The following is a 9,148-nucleotide window of genomic DNA, read 5'->3' as shown; positions in this document are numbered from 1 at the left end:
TGAGGCCAAAACACTAAGTTTTCAAGAGGGAGTTAGATATAGCTTTTGGGGTGAAAGGGATCAAAGGATTTGGGGAGAAAGCGGGAGCAGGCTATTGAGTTGGATGATCAGCCATGATCATGATGAATGGTGGAGCAGGCTCGAAGGGCCGAATGGCCTACTCCTGCTCCTATTTTCTATGTTTCTATGTTTCTTTATGGCATATCTCCCCCTGGTGGATGTGGAGAGCCATTTCAATCTCCATTCAACTCAGCGGGACTGTAATATCCCACCGGGCGGGACGGGCCGTAAAATCCTGACCATTTTCTTGGTGTTATAATGTAACTTGCGAAAAGGGCTCCTGGTTGCTGAGGTAATCTCTACACTCAAATCTCTACACGGTAAAGTCTATGAGACTGCGGTTCAAGGGAAGATTGATAGATTTGTTGTGCAGATCAACTCACTTAATCTATACCCAGCCAAATGTTCCAGTCATTAGAATCAACAAGTGGGATATTGGGAGGTCGGAAAGTTGGATACACTGCACAATTTGTCCTCCAATTGAATGGGGTTCTTGTTAAGTTGTTGAAACTTGCCCCTAAAGTCACAGAGAGCAAGTGGTCTACAAAAAAGCGACCCTGTCTGTACGAATCAATTATTGTAACTCTCCCTACCTTCTGACTTCAACCGGCCAGGTACTTTAACATGAATTCCCTTTCCCGTTCTCAAAAATCTACTATTGGAAGCCTTGATCACATTGCTAATGGCGTTATGGGCAAATCATGGAATGCTGTTCGTGGGAGCTTGCTGTGCATAAACTGACTGCTGCATTTCCTTACCTTTTCACAGTGTCTGCCCTTCAAGAATGTATCATTGACTGTAAATGGGGTGATGGGAATGCAAGACTTCTTTTCCTTTTGTCAATGCACTAAAGGTGACGAAGACAAGGACTCCATGAGAAAGATTTGGTTTTTATATGCTACCGGCAGTGTGAACATAGAGGGAACATTTCTTCTGTTTGATTTTTGAGTGCTTTAATAATACATTTATGATTTAATTAGAAAATTAAATAGAGAAAATCTTCCCATTAAATTGATAACATTGCTAACATTAGTCAAGTGAGGAAACTTTCCCTTATTTACCATGTCTCTGGTTGCTTGGTAGATTTTTGTCATAAAAGATTATTCGGGGTTTGGAACCGATGCAGATAAATGGAGCTGAGATATAGTCTGAAATCTTCAAGGCCAGGTTTTTCATATTGTGGCATTTAAACTCACAACTTACAAGTAATACCAGGGTGCATGGAATGCTGGGAAAGGCAGATAGCTCTAACATAGAGAATATTAAGTTAATAGATGGAGTCGGAGTAAGGGAGCGAGTAATGAGGTCTAAATCAGGGTTACACTGCATGTGAATGCACAGAGTACAGTTAATAAAATTGGGGAGTTACAGGCACAGATTTCCTTGTGGGATTATGAGGAGCATGGACAGGGTGGATAGGGAGCAGCTGTTCCCCTTAGTTGAAGGGTCAGTCACAAGGGGGCATACGTTCAAGGTGAGGGGCAGGAGGTTCAGGTAGGGTGTGAGGAAAAACCTTTTTACCCAGAGGGTGGTGACGGTCTGGAATGCACTGCCTGGGAGGGTGGTGGAGGCAGGTTACCTCACATCCTTTAAAATGTACCTGGATGAGCACTTGGCACGCCATAACATTCAAGGCTATGGGCCAAGTGCTGGTAAATGGGATTAGGTAGGTAGATCAGGTGTCTCTCTCGTGTTGGTGCAGACTCGATGGGCCGAAGGGCCTCTTCTGCACTATGTGATTCTGTGATTGTGATGTTGTGATGATAATGGAGACCTGGTTTAAGGAAGGAGAGATCTGGGTGTTAAATATTCCTCATTTCAAGATGTCCAGAAAAGAGAGGAAAGGGAAAAAAGGAGCAGGGGTGGTATTTTTGGTTAAGGAGAGTATTGCAGTACTGGAGAAAGAGGATATGTCATAGGATTCAAGGACAGAATCAATTTGGCTAGAGCTAAGGAATAAGAAGGATGCAATTACATTGCTCAGTGTAATATAGAGTCATAGAGTTATACAGCACAGAAACAGGCCCTTCAGCCCATTGTGTCTGTGCTGGCCATCAAACATCTAATATGTAGGCCACCAGATAGTGGGAAGGATATAGAGGAACAAATCTGCAAGGAAATTACAGAGAGGTATAAACATCATAGAGTAGTTATAATGGGGGACTTTAATTACCTGTATATAGACTGGGATTGTGGTAGTGTAAGGGATAGTGAGGGACAAGTGTTCCTGGATTGTGTTCAGGAGAATTTTCTACAGCAGTATGTGTCCAGTTCAACAAGAAAGGAAGCACTGCTAGATATGGTTCTTGGGAATGAGGTGGGCCAAGTAGATCAAGTGACAGTGGGGGAACATTTAGGGAACAGTGATCATTGTATCATAAGGTTTAGGATGACAGTGGAAAATGACATTGGTCAATCCAGAGTAACTGGCGGAGAGCGGACTTCAATGGAGCAAGAACGGAGCTGGGCCAGATAAACTGGAACCAAAGGTTGGTGGGAAGAACAGTAGCTGAACAATGGGCTACCTTCAAAGAGGAGATGGTTTGGGCACAGTCAAGGTATGTTCCCTCAAAAGGGAAGGGTAGGACAAACAAATCCAGAGCTCCCTGGATGACAAAGGAGATAGAAATTAAGTTAAAGAAGAAAAAGTGTGCTTACGGCAGGTGTCAGGTAGCAAATACAATTGAGAACCAAGCTGAATACAGAAGGTTCAGAAGGAATGTGACAAAGCAAATACAAGAAGCAAAGAGGGAATCTGAAAAAAGACTGGCAGCTAACATAAAAGGAAATTCCAAAGTATTCTATGAGCACATCAATAGTAAAAGGGTGGCAAGAGGAGGTGTAGGGCCGATTAGGGACCAAAAAGGGGATTTACACATTGAGGCAAGAGGCATGGCTGAGGTGTTAAATGAATACTTTGCATCTGTCTTTACCTACGAGGCAGATGCTGCCCAGGCCATGGTGACAGAGAAGGAAACTCAGTTACCTAGAATGATTTAAAATTGATAAAGAGGTGGTATTGGATAAGCTGTCAGTACTTAAAGCTGATAAGGCACCGGGACTGGGTGAGATGCATCCAAGAATATTGAAGGAAGTGAGAGTGGAAATTGCAGAGGCACTGGCAATAATCTTTCAATGTTCCCTGGATTCAGAGGGGGGAGGTGTTGGAGGACTAAAGAATTGCAAATATTACGGCCTTGTTCAAAGAAAGTTGTAAAGATTTGCCCTGCAATTACAAACCAGTCAGTCTAACTTTGGTGGTGTGGAAACTTCTAGAAACAATTATTTGGGATAGAATTAGTCGTCACATGGAAAAATGTAGATTGATTCGGAAAAGTCAGCATAGATTTGCTAAAGGAAAATTGTGTCTAATTAGCTTGTTGTAGTTTTTTGAAGAGGTAACAAGAGATGGTTGATGAGGGCACATTGATGTGGTGTATATGGACTTCCAAAAGTCATTTGATACAGTGCCACACAACAGACTTGTGAGGAAAGTTATAGATCATGGAATAAAAGGGACAGTACAACATGGATACAAAATTGGCTGAGGGATAGGAAACAGAGAATAATGGCTAATGGGTATTTTTCAGGCTGGAAGAAGATTTGTAATGGAATTCCCCAGGAGTCGGTATTGGGACCTTTGCTGTTCCTGATATATATAAATGATCTAGATCTTGGTGTGCAGGGGACAAATTCAAAGTTTGCGGATCACACAAAACTTGGGAGAATTGTGAACTGTGAGGAGGACAGTGTAGAACTTCACAAGGCCATTGACAGATTGGTAGAGTGGGCAGATAGGTGGCAGGTGAAGTTAAATGCAGAGAAGTATGAGGTGATACACTTTGGCACAAAGAATGTGGAGAGACAGTATAAAATAAAGGATACTATTCTAAAGGGTGTGCAGGAGCAGAGAGACCTGGGTGTATATGTACATAAGTCTTTAAAGGTGGTAGGACAGGTAAAGAGAACTGTTTCTAAAACATATTCTAGGCTTCATTAATAGTTGCATAGAGTACAAGAGCAGGGAGGTAATGATGAACTTATATAAGGCACTGGTTAGACCTCAGATGGAGTATTGTGTACAATTCTGGGCACCACACTATAGAAAGAATGTAAACGCATTGGAGAGAGCGCAGATGAGGTTTATGAGAATAATACCAGGGATGAGACACTTTAGTTATGAGGAAAGATTGGAGAAGTTGGGACTGTTTTCCTTGTAGAGGATACTTGATAGAAGCTTTCAAAATCATGTGGGGTCTGGACAGAGTAGATAGGGAGAAACTGTTCCCGCTCATAAACAGATCGAGAACCAGAGGGCACAGTTTTAAAGTGTTTTGCAAAAGAAGCAAATGTGAGGTGAGGAAAATCTTTTTCACACAGCGAGTAGTTAGGGTTTGGAATGCACTGCCTGGAAGTGTGGTGGAGGCAGGTTCAACTGAGGCATTCAAGAGGACATTGGATGATTATTTAAATAGAAACAACAATATGCAGGGTTACAGGGAAAAGACAGGAGTTTGGCACTAAGTTAAAATGCTCAGAGACCTGGTGCAGACATGATGGGCCGAATGCCTCCTTCTACACTGTAACAACTCTGTGATTTTGTGATTCTCTGGGTGACAAGTTCAGTAACATCAAGGGTTCTCTATGATGTCAATACCTTTTCCATAACGGGGCACTCAAAATTTGCAAAGCTTACATAGAATGTGCAACGCAGAAACTGTCCATGGAGGTGCTTATGTTCTATATGAGCCTCCTTCCACCCCTCTTCATCCGACCCTGTCAGCTGAAGCTTCTATGATTGTCTCCCTTCATCTTAAATGTGTCTATGCTACTCACCTCAACTATTGCTTGTGGTTGCAATTTCCACATCCTGAATTCCTTATTGGATTTATTACTATCTTATATTTATGGCTCCTGAATTTGGTCCCTCTGTAATGGAAATAATCCTCTCTACTTCGACCTTACAAAGGATGATGTGAAAGAATTTTCTCAGGTATTCTCTTTTCTAGCTAAGAGAGCACAGCTTGTTCAGTCTTTCCTAATAGGTATAACCTTTCAGTTCTATTATCACCCTCGTTAATAATTTTTTGCACTTTCTCCAGTGCCTCTATATCCTTTTTATAATATGGAGACCAGAACTATTCACAGTGCTGGAAGTGTGATCTCACTGAAGTTCCGTACAACAACTTCCCTGCTTTTCAACTTTATCCCCTGAGGAATGAACCCCAGTGCATGTTATTTTAATGGCCGTATTAACCTGTGCTGCTGCTTTCAATGATTTGTGCATCTGTATTCAGTATACCAAGTATCGCCTATTCGCTGTTGATAAGATACTGTGATCAAATGTGGGTCACACACGGATGCCTATTTCACCCATTCCTGGATAACCAGATGCTGTAGAATTTAACCTGCTTTTGTGACGCACTCGGTTGTTTTGAGGAGCGTAGTTGGGTTATTCAGACTGCACGTCACATTGAGCAGCCACCTGTCCTTGCTTTCAGCCTGCTGGCATTGTTTATCATCTCTTGTGACATTTCCATGCAGCAAGACGAATGTAATTCGGCAAGAACACTCGTCGTTAATTCCTTCAATGAACAAAGCTATCAGGTATGACATCACAGCAGCTAAAAAGATAGAAAGGTGTTCAGAAAATAAAGTTACTGGAATATCTGATGCACAGGCTTCACCAGCGTAAACCCTAGAACCATAGAAACCATAGAAAAGTTACAGCACAGAAGGAGGCCATTCGGCCCATCTTGTCCATGCCAGCCCGAGGACACCCAGGTGCCCTTTCTAATCCCACCTTCCTGCACCCAACCCATAGCCCTGCAGCTTACAGCACTTTAGGTGCAGATCCTGGTACTTTTTAAAAGAGTTTAAAGTTTCTGCCTCTACCACCAACTTGGGCAGCGAATTCCAGACACCCACCACCCTCTGCGTAAAAAAGTTCTTCCTCATGTCCCCCCTACACCTTCTGCCACTTAACTTGAATCTAAGTCCCGCCTAAGCGATTGGGAGATTTTGAAATAAAACTAGTTAAGTTACCCTGAAAGATCTCAAATGACAACTTGCATTAATATAGAGATTTGAAATAAAATCATCGAATCTAACAGCACAAATGAAGGCCATTTAGCCCCACTGTAGCATTCCAGGGAATGTTATGCTCCTCCTCTATTTCCATATATCTGCTAATTCCACCCCCACCACCGCCTTCCTTCAAGAAATTGTCCAATCCACTTATGAAAGCTAGAAAAAGACTTATAATCAAACACAGAATAATTGAACACTAAATCTTTTTCCCCATGTAAAACTAAAGACTTTATTTTAACTTAATCCATCCTAGCCAACAAACACGTAAATTGAGTCATTTCTTAGAGTTCAGTTTTTTCTAAGTACAGAAATAATGTCTATTCCATGCTTCAGTTCTGGATTCCAGCTCTCTCGACAGCTTTGTTTTCTTTTCCCTGAGTCCACACTCAGAATTAACTAATCGAGAACCGACTCACATACTCAAACACAATAATTGAACGCTACAAGAAGCAAATGGATTTTTCTGGGATCCATTGCCTCTTTAGCATCCCAGAGCCTTCTGGGAGGTAAAGTTTCAGGCATAAAGTCTAATGGGCTCATCAGGAAAAAGTGAGCAGAACACATGAGGTTAACCCAGTAATATGTCAAGACACCTCCAAACTGTTACTAGGACACGACAAGGGGCAGAAAATTCAAATAGATCATAACTTTATTCTTAGTGTAGATAGGGAAGAGCTGATAGATGTGGCTTTTACCCTAAATTCCACTCGCCTGATACCACTACTCCATCCATTCTTCAATTTAACAAAAACAGCCGAGTTTAAATGATTCAGTCAGTCCCATAGTGGTCAAGGTCCTTCTCTGAACAAATCCCCAGTGCTACTTCCCTCCCTTCATTTAAAAGTCTCCCCAAATTATCACCCATATATTTCATGATTCTCTGAATTTCCCTCCTACCCTATGATGCAATTAAAGGGAAGCGAGGTAAACACATGAGTGAGAGATGAATTAGGGGTTGTGCTGATAGGGCTGGATTATGTAGAGCAGGAGAGGGCCTTTGTGGTGCATAAACACCAGATAGACCAGTTAGGCCAGGTGGCCTGATTCTGTGCTGTAAGCTTTATAAATCCCTTATCTACCCCTTAATCTGTTTCTGTCCTCTGTAAAGACTTGGGATACTGTATTACATTAAAAATGCAACTCTAAATGCCAGTGTGGTGCTTTGTAAGATGTTTATTTCTCTCCTTAAACCCTTCTGTGTTGCTAGATACACTTGTGAATTCTCCATTAAACTTAATTGGCTATGCCTTTACTTCCCCAACTCCTTTCCCAACTGCTGTTTGGTGTCCAATCTACCTACTGAAGCACATTCGGGCACTTAGCATCATAAAGATAATATAGCAACTGAAAAGGCTTTCTATTGTTCATTCTCCTCCGTCTGTGTAGTAGTGTATTAGCTTGCCAGTGACCTGTCCCTAAGCGTCCATGTTTAACATTCCAAATTTAAAAAACGCACAAAGTCAGCTCATAGCAAAAAAAACTGCGGATGCTGGAAATCCAAAACAAAAACAAAAATAAAAATACCTGGGAAATCTCAGCAGGTCTGACAGCAGCTGCGGAGAGGAACACAGTTAACGTTTCGAGTCCGTATGACTCTTCAACAGAACTAAGGAAAAATAGAAAAGTCAGCTGCCCGGTACTGTGCTGTGATTGGCCAGCATCTCTTGGGGGGCAGGATTTCTGCCCTGCTAAAGGTTAATTTGATGGGAGGCTCGAAGCTGCCCAGTTAGGTGCCTGATTGCTTTGCAACAGCACTGTGTTTCCCAAAGTAAAGTAACGCGGAGTTCCCACCAGTTTTCCTGCGGGTGGAAGAGACCGTGTCCATTGTCAATATTAAATTCCATCCACAGAGTGGTGCTGATCGACTGGTTGTTACGGACTAGAAGGAGGTTATCGTGAGTTTCCCCAGGGGTCAGTGTTAGGACCCCTGTTCTTTCTGGTATATATGAATTAAAGGGGCTGGACTTTGGTGTACAGGGCACAATTTTGGAATACCCCCATTAATGAAACCCCGGAGCTCGGAAGTTACGGGCCAATGTAACTGGGCAACCTTATATTTTGGTGCTATTTCTTTGAGTTTAAATAGTACAGGTTTCCCGTCGGATCACGTGGTGGGGGCAGGTCTGACAACAGGCAGGACCACATCACAGTTCACGATGCTTCCAAATTTTGTGTCATCTGGGATTGCATGGCAATTGCCTGGGGTGTTCAAAATTCTGCTGGGCAATTGCCCTGCAATGGGAACCATCCGGAAGTACAATATAAATCACAAAGTTTGGATGGTTCCGACTGTCTTGCAGTAATCGTAACCTAGAAAAGGTTAGAAGAATTAAAATCACTTCTAACTCCTGAGTAACTGTAGCACTGCACCCCCATTGACCTCCTACAGGTCTCCCCAATTACACCCCCAACCCCTCCATAGAATCCTCCCGACAATACTTACCCCACCCCCACTAACTCCCATCTCCCCCTGATTACTATCCTGACCTGCCATGGAATTCCCCCTACTCCGCTGGCCCCCTACAGGACACCCCCTGGCTACCCTCCCCTCCCCTCCCCCAACTACCCTCGCCACCCCTCCCCACTGACCACCCCTCCCGGACCATCTGACCTGCCCACTGACGACCCGACCTCCAACCCCCTGGCTACCTGACATTCCCCATGAACACCAGGCACCCACCCCCGTACTGATCACTTGACCCTCCCACCCCACCAACTGAGCCCCCTACCATCCTACCCCCTCTCACCCCCCCCAATCCTACCCAGTCAGCTTATACACTTACCTTCTCCCTGGCTTCTCAAAGCAGCAGGACCTTTAAACTGCCCTCGACACAAGTCCTCAGGAACCCACTGCACTGCACTGTTCTCACTTGGCCTGAGGCAGAAGGTCGGGCGAGAAATGAATGGCTTCATTTCCAGTTAAGTAAGGAGGAGCAGTGCGGCAATCCGACTCTGTTTTACCACTCTACGGAAGTAAAAGGCCGATGTGTATTATATA

This window comes from Cetorhinus maximus, chromosome 1, assembly GCF_964194155.1.
Source record: "Cetorhinus maximus chromosome 1, sCetMax3.hap1.1, whole genome shotgun sequence".
Classification (NCBI taxonomy): Eukaryota; Metazoa; Chordata; class Chondrichthyes; order Lamniformes; family Cetorhinidae; genus Cetorhinus; species Cetorhinus maximus.
This window is presented reverse-complemented; position numbering follows the sequence as displayed.